Source organism: Hemiscyllium ocellatum, chromosome 11 (genome assembly GCF_020745735.1).
Source record: "Hemiscyllium ocellatum isolate sHemOce1 chromosome 11, sHemOce1.pat.X.cur, whole genome shotgun sequence".
Taxonomy (NCBI): Eukaryota; Metazoa; Chordata; class Chondrichthyes; order Orectolobiformes; family Hemiscylliidae; genus Hemiscyllium; species Hemiscyllium ocellatum.
Window position 1 is genome coordinate 56,765,980 of NC_083411.1, and position 18,805 is coordinate 56,784,784.

An 18,805-nucleotide genomic window follows, 5' to 3' on the forward strand; every position below is an offset into this window, starting at 1 on the left:
TATACATAACAGATATATTACAATCAGAAAGAAGGGTGGAGCAAACAGATTGTTCAGATATGGGTTACCAATCAGTCAGGTGTGGAGAGAGGATCAGATGTATAATTGAATTTCAGAGAAGTGTAAGAAAAATATGCAGCAATGTTAGAGGAATTCAACTATGCAAATATTAAAGAGGATTGTTTTAACGTGAGTGGCAGGGAGGGAGAAATATTCCCAAATTACCTCCAAAAGTACCTCGACAGACCAACAGAAGAGAGAACAGTTCTGAGCCTAATATTTGTACACGAGGCCAGGCAGGCAGAAGGCATATAAATAGGAGAGCATTTTGGAGATAGTGACCACAACTCAGTTATATGTAGGCTGGTTATGGAAAAAGATAAGAATGGGCTGAGTATAAAAGTTCTAAACTGCACAGATAACTTTACTAAGCTATGATAAAATTTGACCAAAGTGAACTTGGAGCAGTTACTTGCAGACAAAACTATGTGAGAAGCATTCAAGCAAAAAATAGTGAGAGGTACAGGCCAAGTATGTTCCCATAAAGACAAAGCATGGTCCCAAGACTGGAGAACCCAGGATATCATGGGACATAAATGTTAGGATTTTTTTAAAAAGAGAAGCTTATAGCAGACAGCAAGAGCTCCCTAAAGGAATATAAAAGGCACAGAGAGGCTTTTAGAAAATAAATTAGGAATACAAATAGAGTGCATGAGGAAGCATTGGCAAGTAGAATGGAGGAAAATTCAAATGTTTTCTTAACTGTATTAAAAACAAGAGAATAGCTAGGAAAAGAAAAGGATGCTTTAGGGATCATACAGATAATCTGGAAGTCATGGCTAATGTTCTCAATAAATACTTTACATCAGTCTTTCTGATGGAAAGAATGACACAAATACACATTAGGGTGGAGGACAGTGAAATATTAGAAGAAATTAACATAGAGAGTGAGGGAACAGGTACTAGCACCTGACAAAGGAGCTGTGTTAATGAAACTTCTATGATTTCAAATAAACCTGTTGAACTATAACATGGTGTCATTTGACTTTGTCCACCCCAGTCCAACACTGGCACCTCCACATCAAGTAATAGCAGAGTTAGCAACTTGAAAAGTGGATAAGTTTGCAAGCCCAAATGAAATCTATTCCAGCTGTTGGGCCTGGCAAAGGAGCAAGTATCAAGGACCCAGGCAATAATTGTCAAATATTCTCTTGCCACAGGTGAGATCACATGGTCTTGCTTTTCCGGTAATTTCTGACTTTGTTGGTGAGGACACATAGTCTCCTTCTGTGTTAGAAGCCTCTATTAGCATCAAGCAATCATAAAATAATCAGAGATGAGTGACAGGACAGAAGATTGGGCAGAGTATTTTTAAATATTAGTTCAAAGAGGGAAAATTTAAAATGAGCTAAAAATTACCATATTCTTATCAGACCATAAGGCTGCTCTCTCATGAGAGAGAGAGAGAGAGAGAGAAAGAGAGATATGAATTATAGTGGTTTAGCCTAAGAGTTATTATGCCTCAGGTGAAGGGAGAGGTTTAGAAGGAGAGTCCGTCTTGTTAACTTCAGCTTGTGCAGGAATTGAACTCATGCTGGTGACATCATTGTGTATTGTAAAACAATCATCCAAGCTAACCATTCAAAGTTAGCTAGAAATATTACAGAAAATAGGAAGAGTTTCTACGGACACTTTAAAAAGGAAAAGTATTTATGATGTGAGCACAGGTAATATATAAGGTAAGCCTAGTAAGTTAATAATGCAAAATAAGGAGTTGACAAATGATTTGATTAGGCATTTCACGAAAAACAAAGTAACACCCCAGAGTGGGGAAATTTTTTTTTAAAAATGACCAGGAAGGTGGGACCGAATAAGTCGTTAGAGCTATGGGTTGACAATCCACGAGTCCTAACAGACTTTATCCTGAGTCTTAAAAGAAATGGCTAGTGAGATAGTTGATGCATCAGATTTAAATATTGCATGATCCCTAGATTTGGTAAAGATTCCAACAGGTTGGAATGTTCTGAATGGAACTTCTTTATTCAAACAGGGAAGGGTACAAAGAGAGGATGCTATTAAGTTATACACTACTTAGCTTATCATCTGTCATTGGGAAGGTGTTAGAAGCTATTATTAAAGGTTTTATAGTATGGCACTTCGAAAGTTATGCTAATCAGACAGAGTGAACATGGATTTATAAAAGGGAAGTCATGTTTAAACAATTGATAAGGAAATTGTGTTATAAATATGGAAGAACCAGTAGACATACTAAATGTAGAGACATTTGATAAGAGTTCATATCAAAGGTTATTCACAAAAACAAAGGCTCATGGTATCGTTGGTAACGTATCAGCATGGATAGAAGATTGACTAACAGAAAACAAAAAATAGACATAAATGGATCATTATCTGATTAGTAAGATGTAATGAGTGATATGCAATATGGATCAGAGCTGAAGCCTCAGTATTTTACAGTTTATATAAATGATAAAGGAACTGTAAGCATGGTTGCTAAATTTGCTGATGACACAAAGGTAGGTAGGGAAAGAGTGGCACAGTGGTTAGCACTGCTGCCTCACAGCACCAGGGACTCATTTTCAGCCTTGGGTGCCTATCTGTGTGGAATCTGCATGTTGTCCCATGCCTGCATGGGTTTCCTCCAAGTACTCAAATTTCCTCCCATAGTCCAAAGATGTGCAGGTTAGATGGATTTGCCATGCTAAAAATTGCCTTTTAGTGTCTAGGTATGTGCAGGATACAGGGTTAGCCATGGTAAAAACTTCATGTGGGGTTACAGCAATGGGTGGGATGCTCTATGAAGGATCAGTGTGGACTTGATGGGCCAAATGACCTCTTTCTGCGCTGTAGGGATTCTATGATTCAAAAATAAGTTGTGAAGAGGTAATAAGGAGGCTATGAAGAGATACAAATAGATGAATTGTGTAGGCAAAGATCTGGGAAATGAATCATATTGCTAGAAAAGATGAAATTGTCCATTTTGGCATGAGGAATGGAAAAGAAGCATATTATCTGAATGGTAAGATACTGCAGATACATCTGAGATGCAAAGGGATTTCAGTATGTACATTGCATGAATCACATAATTTTATAATGCAGGTGCAGCAACTAATTAGGAAATCTATTGCAAGGGAAAATGAATAAAAAAGTAGGAAGATTATGCTTCAATGATCCTGAGCCATTGGTGAGGCCACATCAGGATTACTGTCTTTTGGATTGATCTGCTTATTTTTAATGAAGGAGCAGTCAGAAAGGGCTTACTGAACCAATAGCTGGAATGCCCAAGTTTGTATGAGAAAAAATTGGATAGCTTAGGCTTCTATCAGCTGGAGTTTAGACAAGAAAGAGATCCAACAAGTCCACACTGACCCTCTGAAGAGTATCCTACCCAAACCCATTCCCCTACCCTATTACTTTACATTTATCCCTGACTAATGCACCTAACCTACACATCCATAGTCAACTTTAGCATGGCCAATACACCTAACTCACACATCTTTGGATTGTGGGAGGAAGCACACACAGACACAGGGAGAATGTGCAAACACCACACAGACAGTCACCTGAGACTGGAATCAAACCCAGACCCCTGGCACTGTGAGGCAGTAGTGCTAACCATTCAGTCTCCTGCCAACTTGATTGGAACATAAAGTCCTGAGGGGTCTTAATAGGATAGGTACGCAAAGGATGTTGCTGCTTGTGGGAGAATCTAAACTGGGGACACTATTTACAAATAAGGGATCATCCATTTAAAACAGAGATAAGCTTTTTTTTCTCTCGAGATTTGTGAGTCATTAGAACTTGCAGCTTCACAAGATGGTGAAAGCTGAGTCCTTGAATATCTTTAAGATGGGGGTAAATAGATACTCGAGAAGCAAGGTGGTGAAGATTGTAAGTTGTAGGCAGAATGGGGAATATTCAAATCAGCCATGGCCTATTGAACAACACAACAAAATCAGAGGGCTGAGCTGCCTAATCCTGCTGTGAATTTGTACATTCACATGTCCATATGTAATTCTTGTATCTGATGGTAAAAGTCACACAACACCAGGTTATGGTCCAACAGATTTATTTGGAAACACTAGCTTTCGGAGTGCTGTTCCAAAGTTCTGAAACCAACATGGTCATTCTAAAAGATGAGAGACTTAACAAACAATCCATGTCTTTTTCAATATATAATTTCAGTTACATCACTATAAATTTGCTATAAATTCTATGTCCTACGATCTTAAATTCCACAACCACCTGATGAAGGAGTGGTGCTCCAAAAGCTAGTGTTTCCAAATACACCTGTTAAACTATAACCTGGTGTTGTGTGTTTTTTAACATTCCAACACCGGCACCTCCAATCATGGCTTGTATCTCATTGAGTCATAGAGATGTACAGCATGGAAACAAACCCTCCAGTCCAACCTGTCCATGAAGACCAGATATCCCAACCCAATCTAGTCCCACCTGCCAGCACCTGGCCCATATCCCTCCAAACCCTTCCTATTCATATACCCATCCAAATGCTTCTTAAATGTTGTATTTATACCAGCCTCCACCACTTCGTCTATCAGCTCATTCCATTCATGCACCACCTTCTGTGTGAAAAGGTTGCCCCGTAGGTCTCTTTTACATTTTTCCCCTCTCACCCTAAACCTATGCCCTCTAGTTCTGGACTCCCCAACCCCAGGGAAAAGACTTTGCCTATTTACCCCATCCATGTCTCTCATAATTTTGTAAACCTCTATAAGGCAGTATCTGATGATTTGCTCATTTTTGGATTCTTCAGTCAAACTTAGAATTTCTGGTTGAAAAATCATAAAAGATTTGGTTACAAAAATCTTTATGGATAAAACATATTCTGCATCATTGCTGATTTCAAAAATCTGGGCCCATATAATTTTTATATACAATTAAGAAGTATGTTACATCTGCATGAAGAATGCAGTCCTTATCCATTCAAATTGATTAATATTGTAGAACCACATTAGTTTTATAGAAAATCATATTTCTAGCTATATCAGACAATTAATTACTTTGGTAAACAAGTTTTTATTTTAATGAAGGTATTGGAAGCAGGGTCAGCAATGAACCCAAATATACATATTTTACTGAATTACAAAAAGCTGAATGATGCTTCAACGTCAATTTATACATAAGAATAATACAGAGTTATAGAGTCATACAGCATGGAAACAGAGTCTTTGGTCCAACTAGTCCATGCTGACCATGTTCCCAAACTAAACTAGTCCCACAGTAATCATTTGTCAACATAATTCAAAATTGTATCCATAAAAATAAAAGCATGTGTAGCAATGTAGTTAATTGCCTGATATGGCTAGAAATACGATTGCCAACAAAATAAATGTGGTTCTACAATAATGATGTACTTAAATGAACTTTCCACCTTGAACCCAATCTTCCTGGATGTTACATAAGTCCATTTTCTAGATTCAAATCAAAGCATTGAACAAAGCAATCCTTATTTCCAATGTTGGTAACTATTCTCATGAAACATTCTAGTTTTGTTCAAGAACTTTGAAAGCTATTGCCTAAGGCATTTTAAGTAAGACATTTGTGAAATAGTAGTACATCTTGACAGAATTTGCTAAAGGTCTAGCTAGCCTCTTGCGGCACAAAGTTAAAGGCAGTTCACTGTGAAATTGCCAGACTGACAATTTGTGCCAGAAAACACTGCTGTACATAATCGAGCTCAATAAAATCTCAAGGCGACAAACTTGTCTAGGTAATTTTGGTTTCCCAAGCAATGCCAAATTAATTAATTCCTAAACAAAGTTGGTTTGTCCAAGAAAATTGAATAATTTAACATCCTTAAAGCTCTTAATCACGCTAACATTTGTTCAAATTGGTTTTGTATTTTTCTCCCAATTTTCCACTTGCTTTTTTAGAGATGTAAAGTTTTGTTATAGTGAAGTAGCAAAAAGCTGGTGCCTGACTCACTCCACAACCTCCTGCAAGTGTCCATTCTGCACAGGTCATTCTAAGCAATTAAGGACTACATTCTACTTGAAAATACATTTATAATTTGGCAGCGAAACAATGACATTTTTCTCCTCTTGTCTCCTGCGGAGAGGTTGCTGACCATTTGTTTCCACCCTGTACTGGAAATTGCTACGGTGGGTTTTGGACTCAGGCTTTCTGTCATTTATATGTCATGAACTACTTCTCTCACCATTGCACCATGATCCTCGGAGCAATGTTGGGGAGCTCATTATGAACAAAAGGGACTTCACAGAATCTCTACTAACCCAATAAATATCACTGATCTCTATTTCATTGTTATTTGTGGGACCTTGCTGAACATAAAATACAACATTAGATATCCTTTAAATATGTTTTACCAATTATAAAGTATATTGGGAGGTCTCAAAATCGTGAAAGAAAGAATAAAGATGCAAATAGCTCTCTTAGATCATTTAACACAATGACAGAATTCTGCCTCAACTCATTCTTCAAAGTAATTATTTTTCCATTTATGGAGAGTTATTCAATAAGTAGAGCACGGACTGACACTATATTGAGTCATTTTAAGACTTAAGAATTAAACAGCCGAATTAACTGTTTGTATGTGAATAGAAGTCATCGCTGTAGTCTGCTAGCTGTTTACTTTATTGTTGAGAAACCTAACACAATATTTTGGATTAAGCATCTATCTCTCATGGTATAAGAATAGCTTATCTGCATTCCCTTTTAATTATTCAAATGTAGCATTTTAGACAGTAATCTCTCCTCTGTCACACTTGATCTAAGCTAATTGTGCAAAAATGGTCACAGCTGATTGGTTTTCATTCAAATCTGTCTCAATGAATTTTTTTGAAGCAACAATGAACTGCAAATGTTGGAAAACTGAAACAAAAACAGAAACCGAAATTGCTGGAGGAAGTCAGCAGGACTGGCAGCAACTGTAGAGGCAACACAGAGTGAACATTTCAGCTCCAACAAGTTTTCTTCAGCCTACCTGAAATGTTAACTCTGTGTTGTCTCCAAAGATTCTGCCAGACCTGCTGAGTTTCTCCAGCAATTTCCGTTTCTGCTTGTGTTTCAGATTTTCACCATCTACAGTTCATTGATGTTTTGAAAACTTCAATTGAGGCAATGACCCATCTTCAGTGGTCCTGAAATATTAACTCTGCTTTCCGCCTACAGATGCCGCCAAACCTTGTGAGTTTCTCCAGCAACGTCTGTCTGACATTGACATTTAAAATTGTCTTCTATGACATTATTTATTCTACATATTTCCATATCATCCACATCTCCAACCAAAGTATGTAAACAGGAAGATTTACATTATTTATTACAATTTTGGGTGACATATTATAGGAAGGAAGTGAAAAACACATTAGAGATAACACAGAAATAGTTGACAAGAATGGCTCCAAGGATGAGTGACTTCGGTTATAAGGATAGATTGAAGAAGTTTGGATTATTCTCCGAAGGGAAAAGAAAGCTAAGAGGAGATCAGGGAAAATTGTTTCCATTCATAAAAGGAACAAGATCAGAAGCACATCGATTTAAAGTGATTGCAAAAGAAGCAAAGGTGAAGTCAGGAAAAGCTTTCTTCACTCATTGAGTATTGAAGGTTTGGAATGTACTGCCTGGAAGTGGGTGGGATTCAGTTAAGAGATTAGATGACTATTTGGAATAAAACAATGTATAAGGGTATGGGTGTACAGCAGCAGATTGGCACTAGGTAATGATACTTGTTTGAAGAGCTAGTGCATGCAAGATCTATGGACTTTGTCTCCCTGTTCTCTTTCTTAATTTAATAATAAAATGTCTGTCTACTCTTCTTATATCCAAGAACAAAAATACAGCAGACACAATCAAGTGATTTTCCTTTTGAGATAAGATTACAACAGTAATAGGATTCCTGTAGGATTTCTACTTGCTACCAACCCTGCTGTGAGTACAGCACATTAGATTGCAACTTGTGGTGGTAAGATTCTAGGTGAAAATTCCGGTTGTTCCCATGAAAATGGGATGATATTGCAATGGTATATCCATTGCAATACTACTAAAGTAGGAAGTTCATTGAAGACAACCCCCAACGTTCTCCTAAGATAACATTTTAGGTAGGACATAAGCTTTGAGGTTATGAATATTTGTGGTGGCAGACAGAATACCAGTTGGGTTGCCTCTCTTCAAGCAGTGAACTAGCAGGCCTTCTGATCCCCATTCATTGTGTGGTTCCTTAACAGAAATGGAACCAGAAGGCAGGAAACCTAATGTCCCTACTCCACAAGCTCATTGGCATGGTGGGATGGTCAAATGCTGTTGACATGTTGGAGCAGAGCCTTCAAAAATTTAAAGCAGTGTGGGCTGGAGCGAGATTGTGATGGAAAGTCTCCATCAATTTTTTGGCCACTCTATCACAGATCTTGGGTAAAAAAATCAAGCCTGATAAAAGCAATTTCATAATTGACCTATTCAGGAAACAAAGCTAATTGTTTGATTTACCGACTGACTTTACTTGGAACCAACATTAATTTCAAGAATCTCAAAGTGAATGCATTTTTTTTTGCTACAATGAATGCATAACTGGATATTTCCTCGTGATATAATTTGCTGGCAAAAAGAGGTACAAGTTTGACTTAGCATGTGCATCATCATTGGAGATTCATCTGTGATGTATTTCTGTATGTCAATATCCCAGACATAACACATGAGAATCACACTCCAAATATCACAAACTTTATGCTATGTGTTCTCATAACACATAATCAGAATGCTCACAGCTTATAAATTGAAATATGAAAATTTTAATGAAAGATCATGTTAATAGGATTGAAGATGGTACTAAAAACCCTGTTCTGATGTCAGAAAAGAGGAGATTTCGACAAGGTTTCCTTCTGGAAGACACTCAGGAGCATTTCTACTACTTCCCAGCTCAGACCAAAGTTCTTGTGTCCTGCTACAGCTGGCGGTGAACATTGGTGGGCAATTATGTACGCAACCAAAGTACGATGGTTCACTAGCATTCACACCCACAATGATGGAGGAGGCCAGAACGTTAGTGAAAAAGACAAGGCAAAACAATTTGTAACCAACTTTAGTCAGAAGTACTGTGTGGATGAGTCATCTCAGCTTTGGCCTGCAGAAGGTTCTAGCATAGTAATGGCAATCCTTAGCCATCAAGATCCTTAGCAATCAAGAAATGACTGAAGGCAATGAATGCAACAAAGACAATAAGCCCTGGCAACACCCCACTGTAGTCCAGAAGACTTGTTCCTGAACTAGCCTGAGATAAGTAGTTCCAGTGCAGTTGGAAAACTGCCAACTATCCATCAATGTGGAAAATTGACCAAATGTGAAAAATCAGGAAAATTTCAATCTGGTCAATTACCTTCCTATTAGTTTCATCTTAATCATCAGTAAAGTGAAAGAAGTGTTATTTACTCAGCCTGTAGCTGCTCACTGATACATAGTTTGGGTTCACCGGGACCACCCAAATCCAGACCTCATTACAGACTTGGCCCAACTAGGTACAAAAGGACTGTATTTCAAAGGTGAAGAAAGGGTACATGTTCTTGACATCAAAGGAGAAATTGACTGAATCAAGAAACCCTAGCAAAATTGAAAGAAACTGTAAATTAGGGGGAGCTATCCATTGGTTGGAGTTAAACATAACACAAAGAAGGATGGTTGTTGGAGTCTAAGTATCTGAACACCAAGCTATCACTCTATGAGATCAGCATGTCCAACCACCTTCAATTACTTCATCAATCAGTTTGTCTTCATCACAAAATCTTAAATGGGATGTTCGTTGATAATTGTGTAATATCAATACCATTCATGACTCTTCAGGTATTGAAGCAGATCATGTCCATATGCAAGATCTGAACATATTTAAACTAGCTGAAAATGTGTTGCTGGAAAAGCGCAGCAGGTCAGGCAGCATCCAAGGAACAGGAAATTCGACGTTTCGGGCATAAGCCCTTCATCAGGAAATGTCGAATTTCCTGTTCCTTGGATGCTGCCTGACCTGCTGCACTTTTCCAGCAACACATTTTCAGCTCTGATCTCCAGCATCTGCAGACCTCACTTTCTCCTCGAACATATTTAAACTAGGCCTAGTATGTGGCTAGGTAACATTATTGACACTCCAGTACCATGCAATGGAAGTCTCCAGCAAGAGAAAGTTTAACCTACTCCCCGTAGTATCCAATGGCATCATCATCACTGAAACCCAGCCTTCAACACCTAGAAATTTAAGTGGACCAGCAATTAAAATACCATTGCTACAAGAGCAGGGCAGGGGTTGAGAATTCTGTGGTAAATAATTCCACATATCCTGTCCACTATCTACAAGGCACAAGTCAGGGCTGTAATGAAATACTCCCTACTTGTCTGGATGAACTTTGATATCATTCAAGCAACTCAATACTATCCAGGTCAAAGCAAGTCACTTGATTGGTGCACCATCTCCCAGCTTAAATATTAACTCCTTCCACCATCAATGCACAGGAGTAGAGTGAGAAGTGTATCAACTACAACTTGCATTGCTGCAACTCAGAACTGATCCTGCAATGACATCTTCCAAACACACATGTCTACCAGCAACTTCCATCACCTAGATGAACAAGGACAATCCCATTTGAACACCCTCACCAGCAAGTTCCCTCCAAATCCATACCACTTCTGACTTTAACCTATATCACCATTTCTTCACCACGGCCAGGTTAAAATCACAAATCATTTCTTATCACCCTGTGGCTATATTTACATGACAGGAATTGCAGCAGTTCAAGAAGTCAGATCACCACTACTTTCTCAAGGACAATTGGAAATGAACAATAAATATTGGTCTTGCCAGTGACACTCACATGCCATAAAAGATTTGTTTTTTATTTAAACAGCCCCAAGGAGCAGTTTCAAAGCAATACATGAGGAACTATCTTCCAGGGATCATGCCTTGCTGTATTACATGCAGCTAATGGGGAAGGAGCGATGGTCTCATGGTGGTAGAGGAAGAGACTACAGCAGCAAGCCAACTACAATTTCAGCCCATGTCATAAATTGACTGAAACACCAACAACAAATAATATGGATCTTTAATAGTGTTCTCAGATTCAGATGATAGATTGTGTTAATCAGTTAACTATTTTTTTAATTTAGTGTGATATCCATTGCTTTGGATTGAAGCAATGATGCAGCAATTACATTTTTACTGAATTAATTGAAATGATGGGAGAGCCAATTGTTTTCCTTAATATTTTCTGTCACATTGCTAATATATTATCTGTCAAAAATCATCAAAGAGTCACAATTATGTTTTTAGGCAAGAGTGATTCAGCTATCACGAGTGCTCTTAAAATTCTGTTATATACCATGCTCCCTAATTGCTCTTGGCAGTAAAATGATGCAGTTTTGAATGTCTTCTCTTTTTAACCAACCAGCCAATTCTCTACTGAAGATTTTATTGATGCTATCTAAATGAACTATTTATTATTGGAGGTACAATAAATACAGTACCTCCATTTAAAATCTGAGGTTTTACTTGAAAACATATCAAATTTAAACCCATAGTCTTCCATAAAGTCATGTTGGTCTGTGCTCTAGATTTTCAGAAATACTTGGTTAATTAGTATTTTATCATTCTTCACTTTGCTCCTCCATGCATACTTTGTACTGAAGTTGTTTTGCTGGAATTTGGTTTAATAAATCCTTGCAGATAATTCTCTACTCAGCCATGAAGGGAAAGTGACTCATTGTGACTAGCAGCAGTCTGAATTCTTGTTGAGTTGTTTAAGCAGTGTAACCCTGATCCAGTTTCGGAAGTGTATCCGTTCTTGCACTCATGAAATATAGTAAGCTCCTATGGATGTTGTTAACATTGTTTTTGCTTTAACATCTTCATCAAATGGTTGTTCTTCAATCCAAGGGTTGTGAATCTTAGTAATTCTCTGCTGCAGGGCATTAAGTTATCTCCATTGTTGAATAAATTTAAGACAGACATAGACATATTTAGTCTCTTGAGAATATGGAGATATGGGAAGCAGGCAGAGAAGTGAAGTCACACTCCAAGATCAGTGATGGTTGTATTAAATAACAAAATAGGCTCAATGGCCTATAAGGTCTACTCCTTTACATATTTCTCATGTTGTGTTAATAAAATTATGCCAATATATCCCTTCAACATTGCACATTTTACTCTAACTTCATTCCCATTTGGTGGCTTCCCTCTTCCCACAACCTTTCTGCCAACACTCCAGCTCCTGACTTATCCATCAAGATCCTCTTCAGTCCCAACTCTATTCCCAGTCTCTGTACTTATTGTTAAAATCCCTCATGTCTATTGCCAATAGTGGGGACTTTAGCTTCTTCTCACACTCGATCTGCCTCCTGTCTTGCCTCAGTCTTGCTCCCAGCCTGGCTTCTGCCTGGCTGCCAGGCTTGTCTCCCACCTTTACTCCTAACCTTACTCATGCTTTCAACCTCAGTCCCTATCTGCTCAACCTGAAAATCCAGTTCCTGTTCTCACCCTCTGTCCTTACCTTTAGTATCTCTTATGTCTATTGCCACTATCAGAGACTGGTTGCTACTATTCCATCGTGAACATGCATTGAAGTCCTGGGATCTATCTAATAGCAGAAGTAGATCAATGCAAGTAACACCTTGGACCAAATCTGATCTGATTTGTATTCTTGTTCATTCCTTTAAGCATCCAGGTAGATGTTTATTCATTAATTTTCCTCATGGACTCTTGTAATTTGCTTTTGCAGATACAATTGCCCTTAGATAGATCATCTTCCTACTGTCCCAAGATTGCAACAACAACTTGGGGAAAGAAATGGACTTGTGACATTGTTACTGAGGTCGTGGAACCAGGGGCCAGGTAATATTCTGGGGGCTTGGGTTCAAATTCCTTCTTGACAGATGCTGAAATCTGAGTTTTCATTTAAATATAAAATTGAAAGTCACTAATGATGACATGAAACCACTACTAATGCCCTTTAAGGATAGAAAAATATCACCCTTATCTGGTCTGGCCAATGTGTAAATGCAACAATGTACTTGACTCGTAACTGCCCTCAAAATAGTTTAGCAAATCACTCACTCGTATCAATTGGTAGAAAGTCTCAAATAAGAAGTGAAGCTAGATGGGCTAAGGCACCAGAAATGACAATGGCAGTCTCAGCCTTGTCAATTCTATGAAGTCTTCCTTATTTACTTCTGAGGCTAGTGTTAAAATTGGGAGAGCTGTCTCAGAGACTGGTCAAACTGATAGTCATACTCATGGCATCATGCATTGCACAAAATATCCCAAACAATGTCATCACCATCTCTGGTATGACCTGTTCCAGCAGCTGGACCAACCAACTGTCATGAAAGCAGGGACATACAGTTAGAAGGCAGTTGCCTTGGGAGATATCAACATTGATGCCGAATGCAATGAAGTAAAACGAAATCACTTTAGACATGGGCATGGACAACACCAGCTGATTATCACATACCACACCCTCCCTTGACTCACTGCCCCCCAGCTGATGAATCAATACTTATACACATTAAACATTACCTTGAGTAAGCACTAAGGGTGGCCAAGAGCTAAAATATATAGCTGCTAGATAGGGTCTGCAAATGTTCCAATGAAGTCAATAAGAGTGAAAAACATACTCAATCCATCCACACCAAACTGCCTGCTACAGGTATCCTTGACCACGACAGTATCATTAAGAGTGACCATCCCACAGTCCAATAGGAGACAAAGTCCCATCTTCACATTGAGGATACGTTCCATCATGTTGTGTGCCATTACAATCATGTTAATTGGATATACTTTGAATGGATCTAGCAACACAAGACTGGCCATCTATGAGGTGTTGTGAGCTATATTTGCAGAGTTGTATTTCAACACAACCTGCAAACTCATGGTCCAACATTACCCTGCCTCAGCCAATTCCATCAATTAATCCTAGTTCAATGAAGAGTGCAGTTGGACATGACAGGAGCCAAAACCAAGTCATCAACCTGGTGAAGCTACAAAAGAAGACTACTTGTTTGCTAAACAGCATCAGCAGCAATTGATAGACAGAGTTAAGGAATTCCATAACCAATGAATCAGATCGATACAAAAACATAAATTGCTGCAAAAGCTCAGCAGATCTTGCAGCACCTATTGAGAGAAATCAGAGTTAACGTTTTGGGTCCAGTGACTCTTCCTCAGAACTGATGACAACTAGGAAAATGTTGGACGAGGCAGTAAGGAGTAAACAATAGGTGCGCATAGAGGCCAAAGACAGAAAAGGATAGTTGGACAGGTGAGGGAGTGTATAACAGTCAGGCTAGGAGGATGAATAGCTGGTAATGGAGACTGTTAGTGGCTAACAACACGTTATGTATAATAACAGACTATGTGATAAAAAGGCTCAGATCTAAGCGCTGCCAGCCTACCAAAACAATCCTGAATGGTGATGGCCAAATAAACAATTCACTGGAGGAAGAGATTTCATAAATAGCCCCATCCTTAATGATGGGTGGAGCCCAACACATCAATGCAGAAGACAAGATTGAGGCATTTGCCAAACCATCAGCCTGATATATCGAGTGGATGATCTATCTTGGCCTCCTCCGCAGATCTCACAGATGCTGTACTTCAGCCAATTCAGTTCACTCCACATGATATATCAAGAAATGCATTAAGGCATTGGATAGGGCAAAGGCTATGGGTTTTGAAAAGAATTTAGTAATATTACTGAAGACATAGTCAAGAATTTGCAATAGCCCGGCCATGCTGTTCCAGTACAAATGCAACACTAGCATGTGTCTGCCAACATGGAAAAGTGCCCAGATATGTCCCACACAAATAGCAGAACAAATTGAAAATGGCCAATTAAAACCTTATCAGTCTTTTCTCAATTATCAATAAAGTGCCGGAAGGTATCATCAACAATGCTATCAAGCAGTTCTCTTGCTTAGCAATAATCTAGTCACTGAAAGTTTGAGTTCCATCAGGACCACTTGGCTTTGACCTCATTACTCCCAGGAATACTCTCCCTAGGTACACCTGTAATTTTAGCCTGAACTACAACACCACTTCCCTTCCTTTCTTGTCCTCCTTTCTATCCTTCCTACAGCATCTATACCCTGGAACATTAAGCTGCCAGTCCTGCCCTTCACGGAGCTGTGTCTCTGTAATAGCTATGATATCCTATTCCCATGTTCCCAACCATGTCCAAGGTCATCAGCTTTACCTGTCAGGCCTCTTGCTTTGAAATAAATGTAGTCTCATTCATCAGACTAACCTTGTTCTCTGCCTTGCTCATGCCTGCCTTGACTATTTGAGTTGCTCCTCCTCTCAACTGTAACAGCCTTCACCCTATCTCTTTTCTCAGTGCCTCTTTGCATGCTCAAAACCTCCCACTACCCCCAACCCATCTATCCACCCAAACAAATCCTTTATGGGTCTTACGCCTCTTGAGTAGCACTAGCAAATGTCCCCATCAGGATATAGGTCCCCTTCCAATTCCAGTCTAGATCAATTGCATCCATATATTTTGAAATAATCTCGGGATAAGGAATTACTCATTTTTATTAATTCATTCAGAAATGGAGTTGTGGCAGAGATCCAGTTTTAGAAAGCTAAAATAATGCCTATATTTAAAACATAGCATGTCATAGAATCATAGAGATATACAGCAAGGAAACAGACCCTTCAGTCCAACTCGTCCATGCCCAGATATCCTAACCTCATCTATCCCATTTACCATCACTTGGCCTGTATCCCTCTAAACCCTTCCTATTCAGATACCCATCCAGATGCCTTTTAAATGCTATAACTGTATCCACCTCCACCACTACCTCTGGCAGCTCATTCCATACCCACACCATCCTCCGTGTGAAAAGTTGTCCCTTAGGTCCCTTTTATATCTTTTCCCTCTCACCCTAAACCTATGCCCTCTAGTCATGAACTCCCTCAACCCAGAGAAAAGACTTTGCCTATTTATCCTATCCATGCCCCTCGTAATTTTATAAATCTCTAGAAGGTCACCCCTCCGCCTTTGACACTCCAGGAAAAGCAGCCCCAGCCTATTCAGCCTTTCCCTATAGCTCAAACCCTCCAACCCTGGCAACATTCTTGTAAATCTTTCCTGACCCCTTTCAAGCAATGATAAACCAATCCATTTGCATCAGTGCAAGAATAAATAATGGAATCCTTAGTAGAGAAAGAAGAGCAGGACATATAGAGTAGCTATGAATAGTTGGCTTGAATGTCAAAGGGAAAAGTTTGTTTGACCAAACTTGTAGAAAGTTTTGAGGAGGTCATAGAGTAAATGGGCAGTAATGTAAGGGGTACTGATATAGAACAGAAGAAGCAACACGGCTGCTTGTGAATGGCCAGTTTTGTGCTAAGTGACCCAGCAGGGATTTGCCAGAGTGATTAACTCTTTGGGAATAAATTGGCAAGGAGGACCCTGAATGGGGAGATGGTCAGAGGGTATGATCCAATCCAATGATCCAAGGAGAGCAGGATCCAAGCTTGTGAGAATGGGGTGAGTGAGCTGTCAGAAGAGGCAGTCGGGAGAAGTATTCTGTGTGCATGTGAGTGTACACTAAATAAATGGAAAACTTGAAGATCAAAAGGTTATGGAGGAATGGGGGTGAATTAAAATTATGGTTGCTTTTCCCCTCTTGATTTGGAGACCGGTATCGTTTGAGGTAATGATTTCCCTTTTTGTCCAGTTTTGAAGTAAGCCACAACACGCTGCCCAAACTATACCTTTATTTTTTGAGTTTCAATCTTGGAAATAAACCCAAAGCAAAATCTTTAAGATGGGGTTTATTAATAAACATGCAAAACATGGAGGAACAAACTCTGCTACTTCATTCACACACACAAATACAGTGAAGAAGGATAGAGAAAGAAAAATAGTTGCAAATTGAATTTCATGAAAAGTTATTACATTGGTATTAGTTCACATGACTTAGAGTCCAATTGGTCAAGAACCAAATTGGGAATCTTCATTTGGTTAATCTTACTGCAATTCTTTTTCTGAGTTGGGATACAGGTGGATGGCAATTAAGAGTGCAGTGGTATTTGGCATGCTCAGAGAATTAGTCCACCATGGCTGACTAAGTCTGCAATTTGTTTTTCTGAATAAGAGACTTTTGGGAGAGATAGAGATGGAGAGAAGGCTTTTTCACTGCTAAAGTTTGGAATTACAGTTCTTGTAAAACAGCAATTGATATCAGAAGTCAAAACTGCATATGTAAAAAGGGCTCAAACAGCCCGGTTTCAGTTGTGTGATAGGGTGGTTTCTGCTAAGCCAGTCAGATAAACTGGTAGTTTGACCGTCCACATCAAAACTGTATGGGATGAGGGATGGATTCATGGGTAGATTCATGGATGGATAGTGTCACAGATGAACAGATCGATGGATGAATTCACATACAGACAGAACAATGATGTGATGGATTTATGGGCAGATATACAGATGGAAAGATTCACAAAGGTGTGGATGGATCGCCAGCTAGATTCATGGAGGGAAACACAGATTTAAGGATGGATTCGCAGATAGGTGCATGAAATAATGTACTGATTGATTCTCAGAAAGTGGGCCAAATTTCCAGGCAGATGGACTTGGTAGACAGTTGGTTGGATTCATGATTGGATGGTCAGATTCAATGACAGGTGAATTCATAGATGTATTCATAGACGGATGGGTTCATAGACTGATTCATGGATTGCTGGAATAATTATGGAGGGACTGCAACAAAGACTGCAACTAGACTATTCCTGGGATGACAGGACTGATATATGAAGAGAAAGTGGATTGATTAGGACTATATTCACCAACGTTTAGAAGGCTGAGTGGATATCTGATAGAAACCTATAAAATGCTAACAGGATTAGACAGGGTAAATTCAGGAAGGATGTTCCCAATGACCAAGAAATCCAGAACCAGGGCTCACAATCTGAGAATACAGACGAGGTCATTTAGGAATTAGATGAAGAGAAACTTCTTCACTCAGAGAGTGGTGAGCCTGTGGAATTCTTTGCCACTGACAGTGATTGAAATCAAACCATTCAGTGTATTCAAGAAGAAGTCAGATATAGTTCTTAGGACTAAAATGCTCAAAGGGAAAAGTAGGAAGAGGATACTGTCTGTGCCTGTGAAGTTTGCTTTCTCCAATGCATTGACATTCACTCCTAGTATCTGCTGTCTGGCCAAATCTCTACTGGTTATTCTACTGTCTTTAGGATTTTTGAACCACAGGAGCTGAAGAGAATCTGCTGACATCTTGTGGTAAGGTTGATCCTCCTGTCTTATGTTGATCTGTTTTGCTTCCAGATTTTTGCTTCTCTCACCATCTAAATGACTTTCTTGAAAATTTTCTTTGGACCACAACAAAACTGAAAAAGACTTACCAGTAATCCATCAATAATTCTATCTCCAATGAAGGGTGATTTCAAGGCTTCATAGTCATATTTTTCCACTACTATGTAGAGATCACTAAATAAATTACTCATAGATTTCTCTGGAAGCTGAACACCTGATAAATATTGTGTTTTCAAGAATTTAATTTGTTGGACAGTGATTTTTAAAACCTTGCAGAATTTCATCAAGTGTATCTGATGCAACTTTTATGAGCAACTTGGTACATTAGATCATTGAATATAAAAGTATATTTGTTCGGTTTCTGATTAAGTATCTAGTTTGGAGGCAAAATCAATATCTTAAGAACAGTTATTGGCAAGGTGCCAATTTTATGTACTATTTGGCCCATTTCTGAAATGACATCTTGCTGACAGTACTATTACTGCTGCCTTGTCTTC